Source organism: Lactuca serriola, chromosome 2 (assembly GCF_051521515.1).
Source record: "Lactuca serriola cultivar US96UC23 chromosome 2, Lser_US96UC23_V15, whole genome shotgun sequence".
Classification (NCBI taxonomy): Eukaryota; Viridiplantae; Streptophyta; class Magnoliopsida; order Asterales; family Asteraceae; genus Lactuca; species Lactuca serriola.
In genome coordinates this window covers 199,957,533-199,961,727 of record NC_136409.1, presented here as the reverse complement: position 1 = coordinate 199,961,727, position 4,195 = coordinate 199,957,533, and positions in this window count along the sequence as shown.

Below are 4,195 nucleotides of genomic sequence, written 5' to 3'. Positions count from 1 at the left end.
TATCGGAACATGACATCCCGAGTTTTGATTATATAATGAAATGCATCTCTTGATGAAATGCTTTGATAAATATTATTTTATCATGTTTTGTTTTGGGAACAAATTCCGCAACTCTTTCAAATCAAAAGGATTTACTCTGAAAATATTTAAAAGCATAAATGAAAATCGGTCTTTTCTGGCCGAGATTTTGGGGATGTCACAGTTGGTATCAGAGCATTAGTTTAAGCGAACTAGGAATTTGTAGGATTTCTAGACTTAAACTTAGAATGCTAAGTGGAATTTTGAGATGTGTGTCTGTTGGATTTTAGACACGAGCACTAGTTTATTTTAGGAAAGTTGCCTAAAATGCTTTATGTGCTAAATGTTATATGTTGCAATATATGATATTATTTGTTTGGATCTACGGTCTGTTGCCGACCGGATCTGGAAACCTTATGTGTGTAGGATTCTAAGCGTATGCCTACGTTATTAGAACTAGCATGTAATCATTTGGAGTAATAAGGTAAAATTATTCGGTGTAGATCAAAAATGGTGAGAACAAGGAGTGGCGTTGGAAACGCAGATGAAAACAGGAATCAATCGCCAGTGATTGAGCAAATACCTGTTGTAGCAGCAGCACCAGAACCAATAACAATGGCTGCGGTGCAAGCCATGATTCGGGCTATGCTAGCCGAACAAAGGGAGGAGATGCGACAAATGTTGCATAATAATAGGGATGAACCTATCATACCTATTGAGGAACCTGAATTGATTCCCGAGCAATCGGAGGAAGGGAACAATAGTCGCATGGTGAGTCAAGTTGGGACTCAAGAGGAACGAAGGAACGATCCGGAAAGGAGAAACAACAAGGATGGGCGTATGTACAAGAATTTCTTGGGCGCCAAACCGCCAAGTCTTTCTGGAAGCCCAAAGCCTGTTGAGATAATGGATTGGATCTCCGAAATGGAGATGGTATTTGAAAGTTGCGACTGTAGCAACAAACAGAAGACCGTATTTGCGGTTAGACAACTGAAGACTGGAGTCTTGAGTTGGTGGAAGTTGTTGGCAGATACTATGCCACGAGGAGAAGCCCTGAAAATGTCATGGGAGGAGTTCTTGGAACAGCTGAGGGTGCAGTATTGTTCAGAGATAGATCTGATTGATCTGAACAATGAGTTTCAAAACTTAAAGAAAGGGAAGATGAGCATAGATGACTATGCTACTGCATTTACTGAGAAGATGAAGTTGTTTCCGTACCTAGTGCCGACGGAACTCTCCAAGATTGAGAGGTTTGCTAACGGACTGCCTGCTGACTTTGGTCCGACAGTCAAAATGGCAACCACTCTGAAAACGGCTGTTCGTGCAGCTAAGAATGTGGAGGCCCAGCAGAAGGAAAAGGGTCTGGAAAGAATAGATGTTGGAGAAAAGAGGAAGTTCGATGGAACTTCAGGGTCCAACAAGAAAAACAAGTTCTCGAAGTCTGGTTCGAGGGGAGGTGGAGGTGAAGCGAAATGGTGCGACAAATGTAAGAAGAAGCATCATGGAAGATGTGAGGTGGCGAACACATGCTACAAGTGTGGAAAGCCAGGGCACTATGCCAATGAGTGTACCCTCACAAAGAAAGTTTGCTATGGTTGTGGTGAGGAGGGTCATATGTCAAGGGACTGCCCGAAGAAGAAGGAGGCAGCTAGACCCAACATTCCGCCAAAGCCAAAGGCGAGAGCATTCCAGATGACACTGGAAGCTGCTAAAGATGAAGCTGATGTCGCTTCAGGTACCTTTCTCGTTAACGAATTGCCTGCCCAAATTTTATTTGATTCTGGAGCCAATTACTCCTTTATATCGCATGAATTTGGTAGAAAGCTAGCTTTGCCTGTTGTTAGACTAGATAATGCTTTATTAGTCGAAGTTGCTAGTGGCAAGTTTGTACCTGTTAGCTATCGCATGAAAAACATCTTAATTGATCTGAATGGGAATAAGTTCCACGAGGAATTATTGCCTATCGAACTTAATGGTTTCGACATCGTATTGGGAATGGATTGGCTTAGCGCCAACGACGCCGAAATTTTATGCAAGAAGAAAATAGTCAAAGTAAACCCGCCTGGGAAAGATTCGTTTATGGTGTATGGAGATAAACGCAGAGTGAATTCTGGAATCATTTCATTGATGAAAGCCAGAAAATGTTTGACCAAGGGGTGTACATCGTATTTAGCATTCGTGATTGATGCTAAGAAGGAAAAGAAGGTGATGCAGAATATTCCAGTTGTGTGTGATTATCCGGAAGTATTTCCCGAAGATCTTCCTGGATTACCGCCTGATCGACAAGTGGAATTCCGTATTGACTTGTTGCCAGGAACAACGCCAATTGCGAAAGCACCTTATCGATTAGCACCGACGGACATGAAGGAACTAATGATGCAACTTCAGGAGTTATTGGACAACGGTTTCATTAGACCTAGTTCATCGCCCTGGGGAGCTCCGGTGTTATTTGTAAAGAAGAAAGATGGAAGTATGAGAATGTGCATCGATTACAGAGAGCTGAACAAGGCAACAATAAAGAATAGATATCCGTTGCCGAGGATTGATGACCTGTTTGATCAATTGCAAGGTTCGAGCTATTTCTCGAAGATCGATCTTAGGTCAGGATATCATCAGCTAAAAGTAAGAGAGCAAGATATCGAGAAGACTGCATTCAGAACTAGATATGGACACTACGAGTTCTTGGTTATGTCGTTTGGACTAACCAATGCTCCAGCAGCGTTCATGGATTTGATGAATAGGGTTTGTAACCCGTTCCTTGATAAATCCGTGATAGTGTTCATAGACGACATTCTGATTTACTCGAAAAGCCAGGAGGAGCATGGCAGACACTTGCGAGAAGTGTTGGAAGTTTTGAAGAAGGAGAAGCTGTATGCAAAGTTCTCCAAATGTGATTTTTGGATTCGTGAAGTCCAATTCTTGGGTCACGTGGTCAACCAAGAAGGGATAATGGTTGATCCAGCAAAGATCGAAGCTGTGACGAAGTGGGAACAACCGAAAAGTCCCACGGAGATTCGAAGCTTTTTAGGATTAGCCGGATATTACCGAAGGTTTATCCAAGGCTTTTCTTCGATCGCTAGTCCATTGTCAGCTTTGACCCACAAAGGAGCTACTTATGCTTGGGGTGAGAAGCATAAGGAAGCATTTGAGAAGCTAAAGGAGAAGCTATGCGAGGCACCGATACTTTCTCTACCCGATGGAGTTGAAGACTTCGCTGTCTTTAGCGATGCGTCTGGGGTTGGATTGGGTTGTGTTTTGACCCAAAGAGAAAAGGTGATAGCATATGCGTCTCGACAGCTGAAAGAGCATGAAAAGAACTACCCGACTCATGATTTGGAGTTGGCAGCGGTAGTTTTCGCTCTAAAAATATGGAGGCATTACCTCTATGGCACGAAGTGCAAACTTTTCACTGATCATAAGAGTCTCCAATACCTCTTTAATCAGAAAGAATTGAATATGAGGCAACGACGCTGGCTAGAATTACTTAAAGACTATGACTGCGAGATACTTTACCACCCCGGTAAAGCTAATGTTGTTGCTGATGCTCTCAGTCGGAAAGTCAATCCCGAAAGGAAGAGGCCAAGAGCGTTGAGAATTGAAGTTGTGTCAACTATTTTGGAAAGTATAAAGAAAGCTCAGAGGGAAGCTTCTGAAAAGAATGACAGAAAGGAGGAACGTTTGGGCAAAACGTTGGTGTTCGGTGTAAACAGTCATGGACTGAAGGTGTTCCAAGATCGGATTTGGATACCTAAGACAGGAAGAGTCAGAGATCTTCTGATGGAAGAAGCTCACAAGACCATGTACTCGATTCATCCGGGTAGCACTAAAATGTATAGGGACCTGAAACCCTACTACTGGTGGCCGACGATGAAGCTTGATGTTGCAAAGTATGTGGCCGAGTGTGTGACTTGTGCGAGAGTCAAGACACAACATCAGAAACCGTACGGGAGTTTAGAACCTTTGCCTGTGCCTATGGGTAAGTGGGAAGACATTGCTATGGATTTTGTCACTAAACTGCCCAGAACAAAGAATGGTCACGACATGATTTGGGTGGTCGTTGATCGATTCACTAAGAGTGCGCATTTCATAGCGGCCAGGGAGAAATGGTCTATGGATAAGCTTGCGAATTCTTACGTGAAGGAAATTGTGAGGCTTCACGGTGTTCCGTTAACGATTG